This window comes from Rhinopithecus bieti, unplaced genomic scaffold (assembly GCF_001698545.2).
Source record: "Rhinopithecus bieti isolate Rb0 unplaced genomic scaffold, ASM169854v2 scaffold_71023, whole genome shotgun sequence".
Taxonomy (NCBI): domain Eukaryota; kingdom Metazoa; phylum Chordata; class Mammalia; order Primates; family Cercopithecidae; genus Rhinopithecus; species Rhinopithecus bieti.
This window is the reverse complement of record NW_016826251.1, coordinates 1-8862: the sequence shown is the minus strand read 5'-3', so window position 1 is coordinate 8862 and position 8862 is coordinate 1. Positions and strand designations below refer to the sequence as shown.

The window sequence follows — 8862 nt, the reverse complement described above, 5'->3', positions numbered from 1 at the left end:
TTACCTACTTAAGCCTCAGCAATGGCGTGCGCCCCTCCCCCAGCCTCGCTGTTGCCCTGCCTATAGACTGCTGTGTTAGCAGTGAGGGAGGTTCCGTGGGCGTGGGACCCTCCCGGCCAGGTGTGGGATATATTCTCCTAGTGTGCCTGTTTGCTTAAAGTGCTGTATTGGGGTGGGAGTTATCCGATTTTCCAGGTGTTGTGTGTCTCAGTTCCCCTGGCTAGGAAAACGGATTCCCTTCCCCTTGCACTTCCAGGTGAGGCAATGCCTCACCCTGCTTCAGCTCTCGCTGGTCAGGCTGCAGCAGCTGACCAGCACCGATTTTCCGGCACTCCCTAGTGAGATGACCCCAGTACCTCAGTTGAAAATGGAGAAATCACCGGTCTTCTGTGTCGCTCGCGCTGGGAGTTGGAGACTGGAGCTGTTCCTATTCGGCCATCTTGCTCCGCCCCCCCTTTATTCTTTTTTCTTATTTTTGTCTGAATGAATTGATTCAAAGAGTAATCTTCAAGCTCTGAGATTATTTCCTTAGTTTGTCTATTCTGCTGTTAGTGTTTCTAATTGTATTACAAAATTCCTGTAGTGAGTTTTTCAGCTCTATCAAATCAGTTTGGTTATTTCTTAAAATGGCTATTTGTCTTTCAGCTCTTCTATCATTTTACTGGATTCCTTAGATTCCTTGGAGTGGGTTTCCACTTCCTCCTGAATCTCTATGATCTTTGTTGCCATCCAGATTCTGAATTCTCTGTCTGAGATTTCAGCCATCTCAGCCTGGTTGAGAACCATTGCTGGGATCTAGGTGGTCATTTGGAGGTAAGAAGATACTCTGTCTTTTTGAGTTGACAGAGTTCTTATGCTCGTTTTTCCTCATCTGTGTTGGTTGGTGTTCCTTTAATATTTGAATTTGTCCTTAGGATGAGGCTTTTTGCTTTTATATTCTTTGGTGCCCCTGAGGGTTTCTCTGTGGTGCAAGCTGGATTCAATCAACTATCTTCATAGATATTTTCAGGGGGCCACAGCTCAACTCAGCACTCCTGGGTTGTGTGCTGTAACCCTGAGGGGCTGGGACAAGGCCCATGGCTTTGTTCTCTGGTCCCTCTAAGTTAAGCACCTACTGCACTGGAGGAGCCAAGGTGTTCACAGTCCAATGGATTGTGCTGCCAAAAGTGCTTCATCAGGGAACAGGCAAGAGAGTTCTCACTTGCATGTCTGTTAAGGCAGTGTCAGGGCAGCACATGTGCTGGCAGTGGCAGAGTGGTGGCATGGTGGCAGTGACAATGCAATGACAGTGGTAGTTTAATGGCATGGCGGGGTCCATGCATACGTGTGCGTTGGCAGGGGTAGGGTGACATTGAGGTTTGTGTACGTGTGTGTGCATTGGTGATGGTGGGGTGTCAATGTCTTCATGACTCTAGCAAAACAGTGGGGTCAGGAGGCAGGTGAGTGCATGCCAGAAGGGGTGGGGGGGCTTCTGCCAAAGCTCTGACAATTAGGTGGAGTCTGCTAGTGAAGGAGCTATGGCATTTGTCACTGGGAAGCTCCTTGGTTTGGCAACTGAGGCTGTGATGCAAGCACGTGCAGCCATGCTGGGACCCTGAAAGAGGCTGGCAGACAGCACAGCACTCAGATCAGACTTGCCTGGTCCCACAGGCAAGATATCCCTGTTCTGTACAGGTCCAACAGTCAACAAGGTCAAAGCCACCTAGAGGAGCATGACAAGTCTTGGGGGTTGGGTGTCTCTGACTGTGCTCTGCTGCAGCCAGTCCTATGCCAAACCCTCTGGTCTCCACATGGAGTCCTGTTCCTTCCATGTCTCCAAACAGTTCTCTCTGATAGTTCAAATATTCATGGGGGTTGTGGGGTCTCTTGCAGCTAGGATTCCAGAGGTACATGGAGAGTGGTCCACATCATGCCTATTCAATTCACCCCTTCCCCAGGAGCTACTCAAGGCCAGAAATGAGACCTGGTGCTCAGCAAGCCCAGGCAGGATTTCCAGCTTCCTCCTCTTTCAGCCCAGCGTCTGTGTCCTCCCTCAGTCTGCTCTCAATTTCTCCATTCCAAAGATCTTCTCACAGTGTTGTGAGTATTCTTGATGGTTTTGTCTCTTGGTGGGAGAAGCTCTTTCTGGCTGTCTAGCCGGCCATATTGGCTCTTCTCTATTCTGCCCTCATCACTATAAATACCTTACTCTTGTTTACCTTGGAATTAATTTATTGTTCCTTTTCTAAATTCTTAAGTTGTCAACTTAGGTAATTGATTTTACAACTTTACTCTTTTCTAATACAGGCATTTAAAGTATAAATTTTTCTCTGTTTTCCCTTTGGTTGCATCTCACAACTTTTGCTATACGTACTTTTCCATCAGTTTGAAATATTTTCTAACTTCCTCTGTGATTTCCTACTTGATCCATGGGTTATTGAGATATATTTATTTAGTTTCCAATTATTTAACTATTTTCATGCTATCTTATTGTTAATGTTTTCCAATTTAATTCTGTATTGATAAGAGACTATGACCCTGCACACACACCAAAAAAAAAAATCTCCTGCCCCTGCTCCCCATGACTTTCTGCCCCCATGTGACATTAGCAATAAGCCTAAAGTTCCCTCACTCAAAAGATGAGAAGCCTCCCTCATACTGCCTATTAGAACAAAACTCATTCCCTGCACTTTATGCTTCCACAGAGGAAGGCTCTTCTTCCTCTCACCACAAGGGGGACATATGGGAGTAAATATATCTCTCTTCTCTCGGGTTTCTCCTCTCCTTTGCTTGCTTTTCCATATGGGAAGAAGGGTCACTAATACAGTTGACCAGAGATTGTTGGGAGCAATGGATGCAATGGATGGGGTTATTGTGTTTCAAAAGTGGAAATCATGTTCTAATCTGTTTCAGGACCTGCCTCATGGATATGTAAGGATAGTAGTAAATGCTCTCTTTTTTTGTATTTAAATACCATAGCCTAAGCTGTATAAAAGACTATGACCTGCTTTTTAGAGAGAAACCTGGAAAACAGTCACTCATTCTTTTTGCATTTTATATTCCGCAAAGGTTCCATTTATGAGATTTTGTGATGTCTTTCAGATGGCTGGATAATTGTGCTTGCCTCATGTCCAGGTGGAATAAGGTAGTAGGAAGAGGTGCAAAGATTTAGAATTAACAGAAGGTAATTAAGAGTCTCTTCTTTGTCCTCTGGTTCCCCTTATATTTCCTAATTATGACTTACCAGAGAACCCTTCATTAAAGACATTTTAAAACAAACAAAACCTGCAAACCTTTACAAGAGGAATTCTAAAAGATATACTTCAGGCAAAAGAATACATATCCCACTTGGAAGATCCGAGATGAAAAACATATACTTTTTAGGCTGTAGGTTGGTCTGTTGCAACAAAGATTCCCCAAAATATGGTGGTTTCACCCAGATACAGGTTTATTTCTGTTTCAGGTTCAAGTCATGGTTGGTGGCCCAGACAGTGTCAGGAACAAAGCTTTTCTGTATTGTTATCCTTCCATCTTCAGTTCACATTTCTGTCTTGTGATCCAAGAAAGCTGCCTGAGATCCTATTATCATATCCACTCTGCAAGCATCAGCAAGTGGTCTAAATGGAAAGATAAGCAAATGACTTCCTATTATAGCCTACCAAAATGAAGCTTAGACTTTCTAGGGTTCAGAGAGTTTGTACAATAGATGTCACACATCATAGCCTGAGTTTCTCTAGGACAATTTACCAGAGTTAATCCCTACACTGGGAATCAAGCTGATTAGAATATATAATTCCTCCTGCAATAAAAACAGCTTATACCAGTCCTCCCTAATTCATCTACTTGCAACGGCCAAGTTAAAGGCCTAATACTAAGCCTCTAAGACAGAGTACTAGTTATGAGTAAAATTTACTAAGAAAAGAGAAACTAGAAAAACCAACTATTAACTCTATCCCTCCTACCAATATGAAATCCCAAAATAAATCTTATCACCTGAGCATCTTACCTCAAGGTAGCAGTGACTTGACTTCTTCCATGACTAAACAAAATGTGTTACCTTCTAGGAACAGAAATAATTAGGCCAGATCTTAGGGAAACATCAACAAACAGGTTGCAATATATCAATTGTAGCAGTCGTCTTTTAACTTTTCACCCAGTTCCTATTAACAGAAATGGAAGATCTAATTGACACCACTCCACATGCCCTATTTCCAAAAGAGAAACCCATTTTTAAGTGTCCATAACTGCTGCTATACTTATTGCTTTATTTATTATAGCTATGCTTACCTACACTGGAATCCAGCACATTTTATAATTATTAGATGCTAATAATTATATGGTTACTTTTGGGTTTTTTAATGAATATTTATAAAACAAACATATACGCAGTACTTGGTCTTATTCCTTCTTTATCCAAAGCATGGCTATAAATAAGTTAAAATACAAAATACAAAGAGATATCTTTTAAAATAAATTTACTAGACAGATTTCTTCCTTGAAAATGGAAATTATATTTTATTATTCCTAGAACCTATTACCATAACTTCTCCACTTATGCTTGTTTTAAATAAATAAGTAATACCCATACTGCAATAAATGCTATTTTCTTACATTATGACCTTCTCAGCTGCTTTGAAGAGACCCTATTGGTAAACAGGAGCCAATGATCTGGGGGTCCCAGCACTAACTTAGAGGTTTTGAAGAAACTCTAAACCTAAAAACAACCAAAGGGTGGAACTGTACAATTCCAGACAGTGTCCCACAGTCTACCACTGGGCAAAGGTGAGAAAGATGGCACATTCAGAGCTATCATCTATTTCTCCTATCCCCAAGTCCTACTGACACAAGGAGTAGAGAAATGTTGAAGTCAAGAACAAAAGAAAACACAGCAAAAATATTCACAAATCCAGGTGTCCAAGTACATCCCAATAAGCCAAGTATCTGTGGGTGTTCTTTAGCATGGCACTAGTAATACTAGAAGGACTACTCACTGCAAAATGGTCTGTATTCATGTAATCTACACAAGTCATAGGCTCCTGGCTGTGTCCTCAGAATGAGCCTCTGAAGGAAACAATGAGAATATGTTCAGATCAGTCCTTTTGTGTAAACACCCTGAGCACTTGCTGGCAGATCTGCTGAGTCTTCACCCCATAGACAAGAGGATTGAGTGCAGGTGGCATGAGGAGATACAGTGTGGCCAGAAGAACATGGACATGGTGGGGTACATGGTGACCAAAGCGGTGAGTGAGGAAGGAGAAAATTCCAGGGACATAGAAGACCAGGATGACACAAACATGAGATCTACATGTGCTAAAGGCCTTAAGTTGGGCCACCCCCTGGGTACCTTTCAGGCACTGCCTTGGAGGATGTTGGGGCATTTAGGAAAGCACCAAAATGGGCCCGAGGACATCCAGGCCCCAATTCACAAGCAAGGCCAGCCAGTCAGCCCATAAGGCTTGGGTTTGACTGTGATTTGCACTGAGTGAGGGGCAAGTTTACAACAAAGCGCATAGGGTTCCACCAAAGTAAGCATGGCCTCTGACGGCTGGTTTGGCAGGAAGGATGTTTTTGCAACAGAAATGGGGGAAGATGGGGAGGAGTAAGTATCTCTTGCATCAGCACTGACTGCCATTCTGATGCGCCCTATGACTCCTGGATGCAGGATCGTGGAATGGTGCAAGGGGTGACAAATGGCTACATAGCGATCCAGAGCCATGGCCACAAGTAGCCCCGACTCCATGGAGGAGAATGCATGGATGAAGAATATCTGGATCAGGCAGATGGTGTAGGCAATCTCATGGGCATGAACTAGGAGCACTGCAAGGGCTTTGGGTGCAGTGGAGGAGGCCAGAACCAGGTCAATGGGAGCTAGCATGGACAGGAAGAGGTACATAGGTTGGTGTAAGGATGGGTCCATCAAGATAGTGAAGAGAATGGTAACATTGCCCACTAGAGCAAGGAGGTAAAAGATGCCCAGGGACAGTGTGATCCAGTGCTGGCTTTCCTCTAAACCCGGAATCCCTATCAGGAAAAAAGAAGGCTGGGGTAGCCTCCAGCTTGAATCGATAAGGGGTATTATCAACGGCTTGGAGAGGAAAGAGAAAAAAGAAACCAAAGTCATGATTTCTGCATTCCTGCTACGTTATCACATTGTCCAAATCGGGCAGCCATCATCATGAGAAGAATAAAGTGACTTCACCTGCAACCGAAGGGAATAAAATTAGCTACAGGGAAGAAAATCTCCTTTGGTGGAGATAATTGTTTTACAGGTGAGACATCCACATGTCTGAATTAATACAAGCTTGGTTTTGTTTAGAGATAAGAGTAAACATAAGCTGCTTTTGGAGAGATACTTAAACTCTACTAATCAGTTGCTTATATTTTGGAACTGTCAACTTCAAAGAGTTATTTTTATTAGCCTCTTGGCACTAACGACCACTGTAAATCAATCTGTTGTTTTTGAAATAGTCTTCCTCTGTTTCCATGACATGGTACTCTAGAGTTATTCCCCAGCCTCAGTCCCACCGTTTTCTCTATGTTATTATGTCATTGATTCCAGGGATCCATCCTCTCCTCTCTTCCCTATTCTGTAATTATCTCTTAATTGACTTCATTTATTCCCATGGTTTTAACTGTTTATATACTTTTATTTCTTCCAAACTTATGTTTCTTTACCCAAATATCCTTCTGAAATATAAATTCATTTTTCCATTTGCTTTATGAATATCTGTACACCACATCCTCAACATATTCAACATTGGATTAATTCACCTATTTTTCCCAAATTTGTTTTACTTACTTTTGGCCATAATTTTGAATTACATCCCTAGCTACCTATACAACCCTATCCAAAAACTTGACACCTGTCTTTGCTCATAATCTTCATCCCCTTTTATTCATTCACCAATTCACATTGACTTTATTTTAACCCCTCTTATATCCACTCCTTCTTCTCAACCCTCAATATCACTCCCTTAGTTCACACCCAACTTCTCTCACCTGGACTATTTCATAATATCTCTCTGCCTTTGCCATAAACACCTTCCCAATTCACTCTCAACTCTGAAGTCATGGATTTTTTTCTAAAATGCAGATCTCATCATATCACTCCTAAGATTAAAATCCTTTGGTGAATTTAATGCATGGAATAAAATCATACTTTGAGACTGGCATAAAAGGTTATCAAAAGTTATCTTTTGTGCATTACTTTTGTCTTACAGTTAATATATTTCTACATATATGTTTTACTAATCATCCCTGCATTCTTGGAGTTATATGTATACACTAGGCTTACCTATGCCTTTTGTGGAATCTGTCTCCAAATTTCTTTATCTGAATTGGTCCTTCAAAATTCAAAGTCCACTGTCACCCCTCAAAAGGACTCATTGCCTGTGTCAGATGAATACTGATTATGTTCAGAGCACTTTATAATCTTCCTTTATTATCCATAACTTTCTGACATATCTCTAGAAATTCTATCATTGTCTTAATGATTTGTTTTCTTAAAGAAACGTATCTTATTATACTTTATAATTATAAGACAGCATGGTGAACATTTCACAATGTAGTGAGATAAATGAGAGCACTGGAGGAAAACAGACTTAGTTTAAATTTTGTCCATTTCATATTCTAGGAATAAAACCTTGGCAAGATACTAAAACTCTCTCAGTCTTGATTTCCTTATGTTATAAATAACATCAATCTTACAGGTTTATTGTAAATATTAATTAAGTAATGTATGTAAAGTCTTGATATGTAGATTAGTCTATAAATTATAGTTATAATTATTTTAATGTTAGCAATAGAAGATGACTGAGAATTAGATCACAGCCTTCTTCCTTTTCTTCTTTGTCTCCATGACTCTCCTTCTCTTTTTTAAACTTTTGATATGTTTACCTCTCATCATGATGTTATAACAATTCAGTGTCTTTGACAACCCCATGTTAACATGAAGTATCAAAATGTTATGTTTAGCCTTGTCCATGGGTTTCACCCTTGAAATACTAAAAGAAAAAAACTTGAAACTGGATACGTGTATGTCTGTATGTTTGTCTCAAAGGACAGGAGTAGTCTGAAATAACTGTATTTTTCTCTATTGGGATGGTGGTGCACATGTGCGTGTAAAGATTAAAAAGTAAGAATGACTTAGTTCTTGTGGATAATGCATCTATAGATTACTCAGAGGGCTTTTTGTACAAATTAATGATGACAATCATATTGCCCCAAAACTCTGAATATGATAGCTGTAAAGTCTGAAATGCCACGTAGGCATATATCTCCCAGGCTTTTCTGTTTTTCTTCTAGAGTCAACCTGAAATAACAACGACATTTTTATTGAGACATCCAGGGGAATCTCATTATCTTACAAAAATTCACCTTTCAGTGCTTAACATTCCACGTAGAAAGTCCATTGTCTTTTTGCCTACCTCCTTCTGTTGCACACTTCAGCCCATTTCTCATTTTTTAGCTAAGAAGTCAGAGAACAGCTGTGCATTTGTGGAAGGCACTCAAAACATGAATAGTAGTAGTGTGAGCAGAGCAGTGAGGCTAAAACCAAACTACAGAGGGTGAAGCAGAGAAGCAGAGACACATGTAACTGAGTATAACCTGCTTCTACTTTGTGTTGTATGACTCGTAAGCCTAGGGTAAAAGTCTACAACTGCTTAGTAAATGTTAATTTTTTTTACTTATTTTAATTTGATTTCTGACTCAGAGTAAGGGGGGATGGGAGGTGGATAAGGCATTTAAAAAATCACCTATTGAGCACAATGTACACTATTCAGGTGATGGGTACACTAAAAGCCCAGACTTCATCACTATACAATTCATTCATGTAACCAAAACCACTTGTACTCTTAAAGCTCTTGAATTTTTTTTTTTTTT

At 40.6% G+C, this 8862-nt stretch overlaps 1 pseudogene; it reads right to left on the bottom strand.

Moving 5' to 3' along the window:
• Positions 1-5069: 5069 nt before the first annotated feature.
• Positions 5070-6100, bottom strand: LOC108522910 (olfactory receptor 52L1-like; annotated as a pseudogene).
• Between the last annotated feature and the right edge of the window lie 2762 nt (positions 6101-8862).